The 17,531-nt window shown below is 41.7% G+C and overlaps 1 protein-coding gene across 6 annotated transcripts in view; it reads right to left on the reverse strand.

Moving 5' to 3' along the window:
* BANP (BTG3 associated nuclear protein) overlaps positions 1-17,531 on the reverse strand; it is a 224,704-nt gene that overhangs the window by 50,256 nt on the left and 156,917 nt on the right. The gene's annotated exons all lie outside the window — the stretch shown is intronic.

A 17,531-nucleotide genomic window follows, 5' to 3' on the forward strand; every position in this document is an offset into this window, starting at 1 on the left:
CCACATCTTCATGGATTGTAAATCCCATTTCTCAGACTCTGCTCCATTTTTATACACCATTTCTCTCTGATACCTTTTGAATCTGTTTTTAATGGAGACTTCTGTCTAATTCCCACTCTCTGCACAGGAGTCCAATATATTAGGCTCAGCTAGATCAACAGAGGCAGCTCCATGTTTTTAACCACAGAACTGTCCTAACCATGTAGGAAAAGGAGGGGAGGTAAGTCTGATTTTATAAAGAAAAGGAGCATATTTTTATTATTTATTTCTTTGTTTAAAATTAAAACATTTTAAACCCACCCTTCATCCTTGGAGATACCAAGGTGGTGTACAAATATGATTAAATTAAAACAAAATACAATAAAACCACTAAAACCACATCATCATGATAAAACTGAGAAGACAGCAAATACAAAAGAACAGACAAAATCAATCAATTAAAATGCCTGGGTAAACAAAAAGGTTTTGAGCTGGAGTCAAAACAGTTGCAATGTTGGCAACCAGTTGGACTATGGGGTGATGGAGGCTGAACCTTCCCCTCTCCTGTGGCTTACTTCTCAATAGTTTCTCTCCCCAAGAGCTTTTCTCGCAGCCGAAGTCACTTCCAGGGTCAGAGACCTAGCTAACAGAAAAGTGCTTCGGGACGGGGGTTGCAATCAATAGGGAGGTGCTGTACTCCCTGCAAGTTCAACCCTTTTGCTTTTAAATCTGGATCCTTCCACCCTTTTGCGACACGATTGGGGTAGTTCTATGTTTAAACACAATGAGTTGTTGTTGTTATTCAGTCGTTAAGTCATGTCCGACTCTTCGTGACCCCATGGACCATAGCACGCCAGGCCTTCCTGTCCTCCGCTCTCTCCCGGAGTGTGCTCAAGTTCATATCCATTGCATCGGTAATGCTATCTAGCCATCTCATCCTCTGCCGTCCCCTTCTCCTTTTGCCTTCAATCTTTCCCAGCATTAGGGTCTTTTCCAGGGAGTTTTCTCTTCGCATTAGGTGGCCAAAATATTTGAGCTTCAGCTTCAGTATATGTCCTTCCAATGGGCAGTCAATTTTGTCCTTTGGGAGCAGTTCAGAGAAAGGTCTTAAGTGCCACTGAAATCAGTGTAACTTTATACCCCTAGTCGGTAAATGTTTACTTGGTGGTAAATCTCATCAATTCTGATTTCTATATTGCAGCAAAAATAACAAAAGATATTTGTGGTATCTTGAACACTAACAAGTCTATTATGGCATAAGCTTTCCTGAACTACTTCATCAGATGAATAAAATCTTATCCTGAGTTACAGCTATATGTATACATATGGTGGTTGTGGAATTATAAACAGTGAGGTCAGAGGGAAATGATAGCTCTTACTTTCCAGTTAATTATGTTTATATTTTGCAGTCTTCAGTGCCTTTTGACTGCCTTACACCTTCGCCCGTTTAAATTGGGTAAATGCTCCTAATTTTCTATGGAGTGTGCCAATTGCATATGAATGGCTTGACTGGGGGAGTCCACACACTACTACCTGAACATGTACACAATCTTTTCAAGTCCTCAGATGTATTTCTTAAATCTAGCATCAAAGTATGAAAAATCAGTAACAAACAGCTGCATTTGTTCTATAATAAAGATATTTTCAAGATTTGTATTAGCTTGGGCAATTTTCAAGATGCCTTAAAGGACTTTTAGTTACTAGCTGTTTGTATAAATCATGTTCCCGGGCGCTCATAGTCTGCCAATCAGAACCACTTTCTACCTCCTCCACAAAATCCAGGGGACCTTTCATGCATATCTTCTTTCTGGGAGGAAATGCAAAAGTCTCCAGTTAAATGTCTACTTAATGTGGGTGAGGTTACAGTCTGTCGCGTTTTTAAGGTGGGAAGGGAGATTTATCAAGCGTGAACAATAATAATTAAAGAACAAAAACAAAAACAATGATCAAAGGTAAGAATGGGTAATTTTTATATTGATTAACAAATTTAGAATTCAAACACATATAGACAAGTTTTTATAATATTAAGCAAATATGAATGCATGAAATGTCATGTGGGGTCAGACTGAGTCCTCTGTAGCTCAGGCCTTCTGTCTAGCAATATCGGCCAGACAGACAGACAATCACAGCGCCACTCTCTGCTATTAACACCCAGTACCCAGTAACATCAGTAAGGTGTGCTTTGTCCAGCCTGGCTGGCAGCCGATAAGAAGTATGTCCCCCATATATTCATCTAAGCCAATCCAGTGGAACACACAGACACACAGACACACACACACACCACCCAGGCCCCATTGGAATGGGTGAGAATTATGCATAATCACTCTTCTCCTCTGCAAAGTACATTCATTTCCATAGGGCTTTAACGGAGAAGTTCCCGATGAGTTGTCCCATCATGTTTAATAGAGTGAGAGAGTTTTATGGGCTCTAGAATCACACAATCATAGAATAGTAGGGTTGGAAGGGGCCTACAAGACCACTGAATCCAACCCCCTGCTCAATGCAGGAATCCAAGTCAAAGCATCCCTGACAAGTGGCTGTCCAGCTTCATCTTGAATGCCTCCAGTGTGGGAGAGCCCACTACTTCCCTAGGTAATTTGTTCAATTGTCGTATTGCTCTAACAGTCAGGACGTTTCTCCTGATGTTCAGCCAGACTCTGGCTTCCTGTAAGTTGAGCCCATTATTCCATGTCCTGCACTCTGGGATGATAGAGAAGAGATATTGGCCTTCCTCTCTGTGGCAACCTTTCAAGTACTTGAAGAGCGCTATCCTATCTCCTCTCAGTCTTCTCTTCTCAAGGCTAAACATGCCCAGTTCTTTCAGTCTCTCTTCATAGGGCTTTGTTTTCAGACCCCTGATCATCTTTGTTGCCCTCCTCCGAACCCTCTCCAGTTTGTCTGCATCCTTCTTAAAGCATGGCGTCCAAAACTGGACACAGTACTCAAGATGAGGCCTAACCAGTGCTGAGTAGAGGGGAACTAGTACTTCCCGGGATTTGGAAGCTATGCTTCTATTAATGCAGCCCAAAACAGCATTTGCCTTTTTTGCAGCCACATCACATTGTTGGTTCATATTCTGCTTGTGATCTACAATGATTCCCAAAATCCTTCTTGCTTGTAGTATTGCTGCCCCAAGTATCCCCCATCTTATAACTGTGCTTTTGGTTTCTTTTTCCTAGGTGCAGAACTTGGCATTGATCCTTATTAAATGTCATTCTGTTGTTTTCTGCCCAGTGCTTCAGCCTATCAAGATCACAAACACTATTTGTTTCTGTCTTCCAGGGTATTAGCTATCCCACCCAATTTTGTGTCATCTGCCGACTTGATCAGCATTCCCTGCATCTCCTCCTCCAAGTCATTAATAAAAATGTTGAAGAGCACTGGGCCCAGGACTGAGCCCTGCGGTACCCCGCTAGTTACTTCTCCCCAGTTTGAGAAGATCCCATTGATAAGCACTCTTTGAGTCCGGTTCTGTAGCCAACTGTGGATCCACCTGGAGAGTCTTTTCCTTCCATAGTCTCGATTTCCTTTATGTTTCTAGCTTTCTGATTGTACTGGAATAGCTTGTGCTTTGTAATCTATTCACTGAAGGTTAACAACAGAGTCCCCTGGTATGGAAGTGTGTGTTACAAGAAAAAGAATTTTAAAAAAATGTTAAGGGCCTCCCCTGGACCTCCCCTGGCAAACTCCTGTTTGCTCTGTCTGTTCATTCGCTCTGATCACTCGCTCTCTGGGAGCTTGCTTGCTTGTATAGCCCCTAGACCAGCTGGAACAGCTTCCTTGCTTCTCTATGTGGCTTCTACATCACACTCTTCTTCTCTGCCCCTCCAACCCTACATCTCTTCAGATATGACATTAGTAATAGCCCAACTATCCATTATACACTTCTACAATTTGGCATCACGCTGGCCAATCACCCTATTTGCATTCTATGCTATCTCCCGCCAAGTAAGTTCCTCTGCATTCTTCCCACACTGTACACACTTAGCAGCAGCCAGATATGAATACATTATGGATGAAATGAAGCCACCACCATGAGTTAAAAAATGGACTGGACAAATTCTTGGCAACATGTTGAAAAGAACAATCTCACTACTGTGATAACTGTGTTGACTGCAGGTTCTGATGGGTATTTTCCTCTCCGCATAAGATGCAGTGAACCTAATGGTGCATCCTGGGAATCTCTGAAAACATGGCTTCTGGCTGGAGATTTTTCTTCTTCACTCTTTGTGCCTCAAAGGAATGCTTCCACCCTTTTTTTTGCCAAGCATGTTTGGAATAGTATGCTTTGCTCTCCTGCTTGCTCAACTTCTCTGCCTCTAACTCACTGGCCTGGTTTGCACAAAAGCTGACCATGGGTTAGACAACCCTCAAATTATCCTAAAACAAGCTATGGGTTACTTGAGGGTTATCTAACCCTCAAACAACCCCGGCCACCTGGGTTTGCAAAACACAACAAGCTGGGCAATCATGCAAAAGTGGCACCCATGGGCAGCCGGTACAACACAACAGCCTCACACGTAAATTAACCCATGGTGGGTTGCCATGTCATGCAAACCAGGTCAGGGTTTTTTGGAAGATCACAGGAAGCAATATTCCATTAAAGAGAATATTGTATTAGAAACATAAGAATGTTAGCATATAATGAGTTTTTAATTAGGCCCTGGATTGTCCTTGGCTGATAGTTTAAAAATTGTTTTTAGATATATGTTGTCTGTGTGCGTGCTATATGTTTATATGTTTTTGCATAAATGTTTTTTTTTTTTGTACCTTTGTACAAAAGTAAAAATACTTTTGTATTTTAATGGTTTTTACTTTTTGTGAACTGCTCAGAGAGCTTTGGCTATGAAATATAATAAATAAAATGAAATGAAATATTGAGGCTAGATACAATAACCATACAGCTATACTCTCAACCAGGAGTGGAAAGCACCTTTACATTGCATTAGTAAGGATGAGCCAGGAATTCAATGGTCTGATTCATACATACATCTATGGTACGATTGCTGCATTTGTATGGTTGGGATTCCATCTCAAAATGATAACGTTTGAAACTGGAGCTGTGTAGATATGGTGGATGATAGGGCTCTTTCACTGGAGATTTGCAGCACTGATGTGAAAACTAGCCACACCACCCACTTGGCGACATGGTCACTGCCTTGGGAGGGTTTACCCTAAAAGGTGGCTTATAAACCTTTTAAATAAATGATCTCCAAATCCTGCAATTATTGCTGTAGCAATGGAATTCTAATCTCACAGCAATGACAACTATCAAAGAGAGGAACACAGGAGCCAGGCCTATTCCACATTGATTGTTTAAAAAATATTTTCATTTGCAACACAACTATAACAACAACAACAACAACAACAACAACAACAACAGACATATCATGAAATGTATCAATATACAGTGATCCCACACTGGTATTTGACAGTATGAAACTAAGAGTCATTAACGGTTAATTTAAGGGATGCTTTAGCTACAGAGCAACATCAGACAAAGAAGCCCTCAGCAAGGAAGAAGCCATCAAACTCTCCAAAAATTCTTAATAATGTGTTTCCATTAATGTGCAGTTTCATGTCACTGGGTTTTTACTGCAACTATCCAAACAGGGCCAACCCGCCCCCGGCCCGTATTCAAACAAAACCCACGAGGTCAAATTAATTGCATAACATAATAAGTGCTAAGCTTGGGTATCAAGAATACAGACTCTACAATTCCACAAAGCAATAGATACACACATACAAATATTTCATAACACAGTGTTAAGCACAATGCTCTCAACTGTTCCATGATTGTATCATAATCTAAAGGATAATACATCTTTTCAAGAGTTGGGAGGAGAATGTCAAAGGCACTTAAGCCACACACACCCATATAACAGATGAAAGCATGCTACAAATCCTGCTCACGTTCACCATTTATCAAACTGAAAACACTTGGAAAGCTGCCAAAGCAAACCTAAAGATCTCTCATGCTACCTAAACAACCACATGCAGTGAATACTTTAACATAGCTGACAAGGCATGTCCACACATTTTCAACAGTCTCAGGAATGTGGAGGAGGAAGGGGAGTGGATGTGCGTACACACGTACACACACCATTGATAAAGATGGGCATTAAATACTTGCGTTCATTTAATAAAAAAGCACTGTAAACCATCCTGGTAATCCTTGTCCTGAAGGGCAGTACTGAAATGTAATATATAACATAAATAAATATGTATTTCCTTCTCTTTGAGCAAATTAATGCCCTTCGAAATGTCCAGAAATATGTAGGGGTGACAGGTTGTTTGCTTTTGCCAAACGAACAGTAGAAACTGCTTTAGGCAGAGGTTAATCCTCAATGATACAGCTAAGGACAGAAGCCAGGGCACAAAATATAAAGAATAGAGTCATGTTATTTCAATGTACGATCCTACAGAAAATACTTCCACTCAATTTATTTTTCTAAAGTACCATATTACAGTCTTAACATCTTCTCCACCCTCCTATGATGCGGCATTTCTCCATTACAGAGTTTCTTCGTGCTTACAGAAAGACATGGCCCAGCACGATATGCACTGAAAATTCTGTATCATTCACAATTTTAAAAATTCCCATTGTGTAATCTGCAAAACAAATCATATTTCAAATCAGGTCGAACCAGTTTAACCAGGGGTTCAAAACATTTGCCTTTGGAAAAGGACCAGATGCTTTTCATGGGTGAGCCCACTGTGGACAGCCATCCATCTCAGGAGCACAGCGTGGCCAGAAGGGGACCACCTTTCGCCCATAGCGCACTGCATGTTTGTGGGGAACCTGGTGTTAAAGCATTCGTAGAGACCTGATTCTGGGTCAGGGTTTCGTACGAGAAGCTCCCTCGCTCCAATCTACTGAAAGTCAGCCCTCAACACAAGCTTCCATGTGTGACTGGACAAGTGGGGATACTGTGGGGCAGGGGGCTAGAATCCAAAACAGAGCTGAAGGGGGGTTGTACAAACTGCCTTCACAGATGTTGATGGCTACTAATAATGATGGCTATATGCTACCCCCAGTACCAGAGGCAGTATGCCTCCATATGCCAGTTGCTAGTACATGAGCAGGAGGGTGCTATTGTGCTCATGTCCTGCTTATGGACTTCCCATAGACATCTGGTTGGCCACTGTGTGAACAGAATGCTGGACTAGATGGACTCTTGGTCTGGTCCAGCACAGCTCTTCTTAAGAAGAAGAGATGGGAAAACTTAAAACACCCAGGAGCTCAGATAAAGACGATGATGTGCTGCTGGGTTGCACAGCCAGCAAGAAGTATCAAGAGATGGGAGAGCAGCCCATCTTATGACCAGAGCACATGTCTTCCAAAATGACCTAACCACCAAGAAGAACTGGGTCCCTGTAAGCAAGAAGGCTGCAACTGTTTTCTACTTCTACTACAGGATAAGGAATGCTATCAAGTAATCAGTGTGGATGGAACCAAGGCCACAGAGTGTTTCATCCTGCTCCTACTAACACCTAGGAGTGGTCCCACCTCCCTTTGGAGTGCTTCAAAAAGGCTCCTTTGGTTGTGGCTTTTCCCACCATCACCATAACAGAGAGCTCTGCTACCTACTGTTTGTCATATAGGCCAGAGGGTGTTTTATCCTGTTCCTGCTACCACACTTGCGATTGGCAACTGACTCTGCTTTCCTCTGAAGCTCTTTAAAGGACTTCAGAGTCCTTTACTGTTAATCTACTGTTAATCTACAGAGTCCTTTACTGTTAATCTACTGTTAATCTAACTAGCAAGGTCACAGGGTGTTTCATTTTGTTTTTGTTTTTTATGATGAATTATTTTTTTGATATTGATGTTTTATTAAGTACTTGTTTTGACTTTTCTTTAATATGTATATGTATTATTTCTTCATGCTGCTTTGTTATTAATTACTTTGAGTGTATTTGTATGGGGAAATGGTATACAAATAAAATGACTGATTGATTCATTCATTGATATTGCTTGGCTGCTTCATCTCTGATTTTGGGGTGTAACCAGTATGCTGTCACCAGTACGCTGATGATACTCAGCCATATTTCTCCTTGTCGTCAGAGTCGGCTGAGGCGGTGAAGGTGCTGGACCAGTGCCTGGAGGCTATAAGGGCTGGATGAGGGCCAATAAACTGAAGCTAAATCCTGACAAGACACAAGCTCTATGGATTGGTGGTTCTGGAGTCCGAGAATTGGGTAAGCGACCTGTCCTGGACGGGGTTGCACTCCCCCTGAAGGAGTAGGTGCGTAGATTGGGAGTACTCCTAGGTCTATCCCTGTCACTGAAGCCTCAGTTGGACTCTGTGCCCCGGAGTATTTGGGTCCAGCTTTGTCTGATCTGCCAGCTATGGCCTTTCCTGGACACGGATAACCTACCCACAGAAGTACATGTGCTGGTAACTTTCCGATTAGACTACTGCAATGCACTTTATGTGGGGCTGCCCTTGAAGACGACTTGGAAGTTGCAGCTAGTGCAAATGCAGCAGCTAGACTGCTGACTGGAACACCTTATAAAAATCATATAACACCAGTTATAAAGGAATTACACTGGCTGCCAATACGCTTCCGGTCAAAATTCAAGGTTTTGGTGATGACGTTTAAAGCCCTAAGTGGCTTGGGACCACGATATTTGAGGGAATGCCTCTCCTTATATATGCCTGCCCAAGGAATGAGATCTGTTGGAGGGGCCCTCCTCTGCATCCCACCAGTGCAAGACATACACCATGGTGGAATGTGGAAGAGGGCCTTCTCTGCTGTGGCATCCCAGCTGTGGAATGCCCTCCCCTTGGAGGCCTGATTGGCATAGACATTGGTCTCAGTTTGGCGCCAAGTAAAAACATGGCTTTTTACCAAAGCCTTTGAGGGCTAAATGCATTCCCTAAAGTAGCACACTGTTTGAACTGTTTTATTGTTTTAGATGTTAATTGGTATTAGCTTGTTTAATGGTTTAATATGTTTTTAGGTTTTTAAATTATTTATTGTTTTATAGCGCTTAAATTGATTTTAACTGTATGCTGCCCTGAGATCTCAACGATATAGGGCAGGATACAAATGTTTTAAATAAAATAAATACAAAAATACATAAATAAATATCTTCCCTCTGACATTCAAATCAGAGGCAGTTTGTGTCTCAAGTAAGGGTTGTAAAACAGAGAAAAAATTATTATGTATGTGGATTTTGAACTTTGAGATGGTTGATTCTCTTTTTTCTGTTGTTGTTGAAATTAGGAGAAAGGAGATAATGTCTGTGAACTCAATTTATGATATACAACTAAGACAAGAACTACAGAATAATAATAATCATTTGTTGTGTAAGGGGAGCCAAAGGTAGATATCTTACAATTTTAAGATATATTTTAGTGTATGTGTATTGTTGTGTTTCTGTTGTTGTTGACTTTTGTTTTTCTTTACAAAAATAAAAAATAAAAGTAAGGGTTGTAAGAAAATGTTGATATTTTAAAATGCTCAGCACTGTATTGGCCACAGGATTTCATAGACAAGAGCAAGCAGATTTTCTCCATTCCCCATTCTGAGGAGAGAGAGCACCCACACAATGCACAATAAGCAGCAGTGATACTTGTCTATTTATTAAACTCATTCTATCCGGGGCCTCTTTTGGCTGGGCTTCCTTTTTTGGCTAACCTACATTTGATGTGCAACTGCTGAAATTTTTGTAACTTCTCTGGGATGCTTCTTGGAACCAGTCAACCCCATAGCCCGCTCCCTTACACCCTTTTATAGCTTCAGTGATATCTTCCACTTGTCTGAGTAGGGAAAGGGCTTCTCATACAAGATTGATTCCCTGTGCTACCTAGGCACCCCGAGTTTCCTGTTTTTGTTCTGGCATCCAACAAAGGAACACTTTTATTAGGAGAAAAGTGACCCAGTGTGCTGTCTGTAAAATTAAGCATATTTTCCCTGTTGTGACAATCTACTGAAAGTCAAAAATGGGGGTGGGGGGGAGGCCACACACTGCAGACAAAAATGGAATCTTTTGACTATGCAAAATGTAAAAAGCACTGACCATTCCCACTTGTCCTAATATTTCCCCCTCTGTGCTTCCAAAGATTTAATGGGAAAGATTGTTTTAAAAGAGTTATGAAAAATATTTGTGTGTGTGTGTGTGTGTGTGCGCGTGCGTGCGTGCGTGTTTTAAATAGTGCAAGGACACAAGGTTAAGGATGCCAGTGCTATTATTGGCAGGCTGCTCAAAATGATCTGAACACACAGAATGAAAAGTCTGTCTTGGAAGAAAGGCCCACATTTCAGCAAATTATGCTACTTTCAAGCAAGAGCTATTTAGTTTGTAGTTTTCCTTCGTCAAAGGACGACAACTGTCCAGCTGTGTTTGGATGATCAAATCTCAGTTTAATAAGCCTAGCTTCAGTAACCAAGCTGCTTTGTTTCTCCTGTTGCACATGCAAACAAGCCAGGAAGCTGCAGTTAACCATAGCTTCCCATTACATCTGAACCAGGAACTATGCCTAATGGCGTCCAAGCAAACCAGGATATAGGAGCCAACTTTAAACAATGGCTTCATATTCTAGCTTGTTTGTAAACCATTAACCATGGTTTCCAGTTCAGACATAATAGTTAATTATGGTTAACTGAGGCTTCCTGGCTTGTTTCTCACTCATGCAAAAACAGTAGTGAAGCGGGTGTGTGCAGGTGCAGAACGCTTGTGGATATATCTCTGTGTATTAAGCCGTGATTTTGATCATCTGAATGCAGCCATTTTGTTCTTTCAAGTTGAAAAGGTGGACTTTGACCATTAATACTTGTGGGGAGCAGGCAAGTTACACAATCCACTTTTCATCTTCTACACCAGTAGCAGTCAACCTTTTTGGTAAACCTGCCCCAAATCAGCTCCAAAGCATGAGACACTGCCTATTCTAGAGTACACTGCTGTACAGATGCAGTCTCAAGTGCCTTGATGTGGTACTGCCTCATATCGCCTGAGCTCGGGAGGTCAGCAATGTGGAATAGACGAGGCAGGCAGGAGTGGAGTCCCAAATATATCATAACTAGACCCATGAGCTATCCTGCTCCTGTTTAGGAGTACCACAAACTACTGCCTGTGACATTTCTGTACTAGAGTTAAGTATCCACTTCTGCAACATAAGAAAAGTCAATATGCAAGGGTTAGCTCACATGTATGTGTTCACCACTTGGTGGCTCCCACATTCATCTTGCACACATCTAAGCTTGCACACACTGTGAACTGCCCAGACATCTTCAGCTATTGGGCAGTATAGAAATGAAATAAATATTAAATGCTAACAACAACACAGAGAAAAGTTTCATATCACCTTAAGCACAAGAGCCAGTCATCAAGTGTAAAATAACATGTGTGTGCCAATCCCCAGAAACAAATATTTCTAGACATTCATGGATCACTAGCAAAACTTCTTTTTGAATGGCAGAAACACTATGAATTTCCTTCCCCACAGCTCTTCAAAAAGCTCTGTGAACCAACCAGCAGAAAACATAACCACTGAGTTGAGTTTGGAGGCTTTTGGACCATGACACTCTGATCTTGAACACAACAGCTTTGAACTGAAGCCTTAATTAATACAAAATGCTTCAGTCTTCAGTGGTTTACTTCCTTAGCGTAACTAAGAACGAATCATATATTCCAGAGCCACAGCAGGAACTTTATAAACATAATTTACTTTAACTCAAGGTAATCCAATTTATGGTGACATTTCAGATTTTATTTCTGGGCAAAGATTAAGAGAGATTTGGGATTTTTCTTTCTGAAAGCAAACTAGTAAAAACAAATTATGCTCCATTTACTGCTGCAGTGGTCACTCAATTCCTTTAGTCCAGAAAGTTAAACTTTTTACTATGGTGAACAAAATACAGAAGGAAAATTAGAAGTATTATGTGAGGCAAACTAATTTTTCCTTCTAGGGAGACTTAATTTTTATTTTGTTTTTTGAACACCCAGTCTTTTCAACTAGAGAAATGTTTTGTAGCCCAATAAGCATTTTTAAAGCAGTGTCTATTTTAAGCAAATTTGGGGCATTCCACAAAGATGGGTATGACATTCATATCTGGCTTTGAATTCAAAATGTAGGGCTGCATATTAGACTGCACTGGTCAACTGCGCCCTTGCAACTCAGGGATAGGCACTTTGCTGACTCTGTTTGGTCTACATTACCGGATGCTTTCCTTGGAACCGGGACAGGTGGGGATTTTGGACTCAACAAGATTAATTTGAGAGCACAATATTCTGAGCAATCATTTTGGCACAAAGTTGGAGAGCTCCAACCCAAGCTATTATTCCTCTGGCCAGCTTATTACCATCATAGAAACTTAATCAGAGTCAACAGCATTCTTAAAATATTTATTACTTATTCTTACTGAGTGTAATTTATTGTTACAAAGATGAGAAGCCAACAAAACTCTATGCTAAGAAGGGAACTGTCCTTGGAAAGCTATCCTCTTCTCAAGCCCCACTGGAATGAACAGCAGTCACACAAAAGCATTTTTACATTGTGCGACTCCATTACAGCAGAGCTTGATCTGCAGCACTTCCAGTGGGAAGAATCCCAAGGGTCGCTTCACATGTTCATGTAAACAGCAAGATCTCATCCACTTCACCACAAATTCACTGAAGGTTGTCGGAGCCAACTGCAACCCTCTGGAGTATGTCTTCATGAAAAATGTGCTTGTCACAACTCCAGCCTGCAGTGGACCAGAACAATGGGACTTGAGGGATATGAGGTAGGAAGCCTGCCCGTGCACCACCCCTAGGCTCTGGCCCAAGAAGGGAACTACAGGGTAAATTAGCCAGACCAGCAATGAAGCCCCAATGACAATAGACCAGAAAATATCATGTACCTGACCCCTGTATCGAAGCTCCCACGGTTACTGGTCTCAAGCGGACTCTCCTGCTACTGTTTCCTCGAACCCACCATCTCCACCCAACGTAGTAAAAGCTGGTTCTGACAAGGCAGTGAAGTAACCACATCTATCCATATCAGGTTTTATGGAACAAAAACATTCAGTATTTCTGTAACTTTTGAGGCAGCCCTCAGAATTCGACTTGCAAAAGGCCATTCTCAGCATTTAAACAAGAGCGAAACAGAAAAGATTCAAAATAAACTGAATGAAATCCACTAATCCAAGACAAATACGATTATTAGAAGGAGGTTCCTGCAGAGCTTTCTTCAGCCACCTTAATTGTTCCATGTGGTAGAAACAACCTCTCATGTTGACACGGCAGCTGGATGTCTACCCTGAAACCCAGCAGGCCATCTACTTTAGGTACACTTAAAAATGGCTTCTCATGTGATCACCCAGCAATTGCTAATAAAACACATTGCAGAGACCAGCTTATTTGCAAAGTAAAAATATTTGCACAACTTTGTGCTGCAACTCTGACCTGAAGAAGTATTTTTATAGGGAAAATGTTTGAATTTCCATGGGCCTAGCTGCTACAACACCCTGCAAAGCAGGGGTTATTGCAGGCTTCCATTGCAAACAAGCTACCAGGTCCTGGGGGGAGTTCCCAAGTTCCAGGCACCTCTTCTTTTTGCAGGGCTGGCCATGGGGACAACAATTTTGATACGTTTTTAAAAGATCTGTATGCATTTTCTCTCTTAATCTTCTCTTCTGTTTAAAGCACAGTGCGTGAAATCAGAGAGAGACAGATTTGTACCTTTTTAATCAAGGTTCATGGGTGGGGGGCAGGGGAGATTCTAGGCCTGAAAAAGAGCTGATGCAGGTGGTGTCACTAAGAAAATGAACTCTGAATCAGGAAGTCTGTGGCTTGAATCTCACCTGTGCCATAACTAGGTGGCCTTCGGCAAGCTTCATTCTCTCAGCCTCCCCATCTGTAACATGGAGATAGTAATACTGGCCTAACTTACAAGAGTGTTGTGAGAATTACATCAAGATAATGGATCTGAAGGTTTACAATCTCACACAAATGCTAAATGTTATTGTTTCATCATCATCAAATCATCATCATTATCATTATTGATTTGTCTATGACCAGTAAAAATTGCCACCAGGAAAGTAGGCACAGATGTTTTTACAAGAGAGTATTTTTTTGCAGGCTGCAGATGTGCCACAAATTACTTACATCAGAATACTGTGGGGAAGATGGTTAGTAAAAAAAGCTATGTGGGCTACTTTGTGGACTTATTTGCAAGTCTGCTGTGATTCCGTTATCATCATCTCCATTCTGTGATTCTCTTATCACCACTGAGAAAAGTGGTGGCACAGAAACGTCAAAAATAAAGTAAAAATGAAATCCCAAAGAATCTACACCACACCTATAAACACCACATAGGGAAAGGTGAAAAAATCCCCGTTGACCAGGCTTTCAACACCCTCAACCTGGTGAAGAGGTTCCAGTACCCATTCGGAGCTTCTGCTGCCCTCAAGACTTTTCCCGTTTTGCTCCATATGTGTTATTTTCTGTGCACAGAGCTTCTCCCTTCACTGACATAAAATGAGGAACTCAGCATTCAAACAGATGAACATGAGGCTCGAGATCAAGTGAAAAAGAGCAACTCTGGGGAACCGCTGGCAACCTTGAGAACTGCTACGTAAAATAGAGTTCCCTTTTCATCACTGGCTCTGTCCCTTTTCTGCAGTTTTTCCTGCTGTGCCATGTGCCGCCGCTGCCATTATTTGGCACACTATATTGCACATGCATAGCTGCAGAAATAGCCTTTGCAGAAATGAAATAAATAAATAAATAAATACCGCGGCTGGGTAGACAGCAAGTACGACAGAGAAAGGAAGGGACTACAGTGCAGAAGGCAGTTCTCTCCTGTTTTCTTTGTATTTAAGTTTCTAAATAACAAACGTGGCTACAAATTATAAGTGGAAATGCCATATAAGAGCTCCCAACGCAGCCAGGTGTGTTAAGAGTAACTACTCCATGTACAAAGATGCTCATGACATGGAAACAAGGAGGGAAATCGATTTACTACTCCATTTTATAACCTTTGACTAAGCCAGCAACTCTGTTTGACGGAACCTTTCTTTCCTCCCCATACCTTGAAAATGGTCTGCATTCAGCAATCTTATATTAAATCACAATGTGAACCTGTGTTATCATCCTTGCCCAAGAAAATCAGGCTTAAGACTCAATTCACAGCTTTTTTGCATTGGTATGGAAGAGGTTTTCAACAGTAATAAAGACTACAATCATCTGGGTGTGCGCACACACACACGCACGCACACACACACAGTGCTATTCTGTTAAAACTAAGGGTACACAGAAGACAGAAAGAAGTTCACTGGAGAAAGAGAAGATTTCTTGGTAGTTCTAAAGTGGGAATATAATAAATTCATCAGAAATCTGTGGAAGACCATTGAAACTATACTGCAGGAAGAAATAAAGCCCATTTTCTGGATTTAAAACAGTCGATTTTGGTTTTCTTTATTGTTGAGCACCCCACATTTTTTATAATATATTGACTGGCTGTGGCTATAAAGTCCAGTGTTCATCTACCGGGGATGGGCAACTTGCGGGCGTAGGGACAAGTGGCCCTCTGCTTAATTTTATGCAGCCCCATGGCCTAATTTCAAAAGCTCTCTGCAAGCAGTCAGTTCACACCTTTGTCAGGAATGCTCTGTCCCTCCATCAGCAGCCCACTGGGTGGGGAGGAAGTGGGAGAGAGAGAAGGGGGAGTCAGAAAGAAAGAGAGAGAAAAGCAAGTGGCAGCAAGAGAGAAAGGGTTGGCCCTGCCTACTTTTGGTTCTGGTTCTGGGACCAACCACCAGTGTCTTTTGGGTGTCAGAAAGATGGAGGGAAGGAGGGAGGGGGGGAGGGAGAGAGAGAGAGAGAGAGAAGGGGTGGCCCAGCCTACTACTGGCTCTGGCTCCTCACCACTGACATGTGGCTCCCAACAGAGTATCTTGGGGATGCAACCTTTGATGGTAAGAGGTTCCCCACTTCTTAAGAACATCAGAAGAGCCCTGCTGGATCAGACCAATGGTCCATCTAATCCAGCATTCTGTTCATGCGGTGGCCAACCAGCTGCTGATGGGAAACCCCCAAGCTAGAGAGTTCTTTCTTGTGGGCTACAAACCACTTAAGCCACCTCTGTGCAATTAAATTGTCGTGGCTAAGCCTGCTTAAGTACAAGCACAAGGGTTTAGGTGGTCTGTGAGTGACAGAATTTGTGGCTGTGTGCCACTCCTGTGACTCTGCTTGACTCCAGTCTTTGGGACCAACTTTGCTTTAACCTTTGGCATTCCATGGTGATAAATCAAAGGCAACTTGACAGCCATAAGACTCTTAAAGCTGGGCATTTAAAAATCAAACCTGCAGCTTGCTAAAAGTCAGCTTTTGGAATACATTAAAACAATGTATTAAACTGTTTCTCTCCCCCCCCACCACCACCTTTGCTTATTCAGGAGTTCAGCAGGATCACACAGACTGTCCTCAAAGAAGCATTCTAAGGCCAAACAGCAGTTGATGCCAACTGTCTAAAAATAAATGAAGACATTGCCGCTGGAGGATAATTTTTAGGACCTCGCAATGGGTAGTAGCTTTAAAAAAATCTACGGAGAAATGGGATGGTCTGATTAAAGACCACACATTTGTTTTAAAGCAACAGTTAATTTTCCCTGAACATAATAATGCTAGCAATCGTATAATATATGAACATAGTTTAACTGTCATAGTTTCAGTTAGTCAGGTTAAAGATATAAGTCAGATATGAAAATACATCAAAGCCAACTAGTGCTAACAGAAAGTCCCAGTTCCCATTTCCTGCTGGACTGGGAGCCGGGAGATCCGGGTTCTAGTCCCCACTCATCCATGGAAGCTCAGTGGGTGACTTTGGGCCAGTCACAGACTCTCAGCCCAACCTGCCTCGCAGGGTTGTTGTTGTGAGGATAAAATGGAGAGGAGGAGGAGGAGGATAATGTAAGCTGCCTTAGGTTCCTTGCAAGAGGAAAAAAAGGCAGGATATAAATGCAATAAATAAATAAATAAAGGCAACCACTAATATCAAGGAAGGATCATCGTACTGTGGTATTCAGGGGAAGGAAAACCCCAACAGAAAATGGGACTTTTTGTTGCTGTCACAGGTCAGCTAATGGAAATCAACAGCAAAAAATACTGTAAACGTTCAAACAGTTTCATTATCCAGAATCTCCTGCATAAACCTGATGCACATGTGGAACTCATGCATACATGGGGAACTCCGACCAAAAAATGTTTCCATTTAAGGTGGTGGTTGTTGATTGGGATGTTGCTGCTATCATGTTGCTGGGCTGACTTGTGGCTTTGGATGTTGCAGTTTCAGATATTGTGATTTTAATGGTGTGTTTTAATTATATTTTATATTCTGATTAATTTATTGTTAGTTATTAAACTTTTATCCCAGTGGCCACCCACCCATGCACTGATCAGGTGCCAATGTATTTATTTATTTGAACTTATTGGTAGGCCACCTTTAAGGGCGAAACCCTCCTTCAGCAGATTCTTCATTGGGCCATGGGAGCCTTTATGGGTGGGGCAAACACATTAAACTAAATAAACAAACATAATGGAAGAGCAGTTCCACACATGCCGG

The sequence above is a fragment of the Heloderma suspectum genome, chromosome 8 (assembly GCF_057233095.1).
Source record: "Heloderma suspectum isolate Gila_16-S chromosome 8, 16-S_ref, whole genome shotgun sequence".
NCBI lineage: Eukaryota > Metazoa > Chordata > Lepidosauria > Squamata > Helodermatidae > Heloderma > Heloderma suspectum.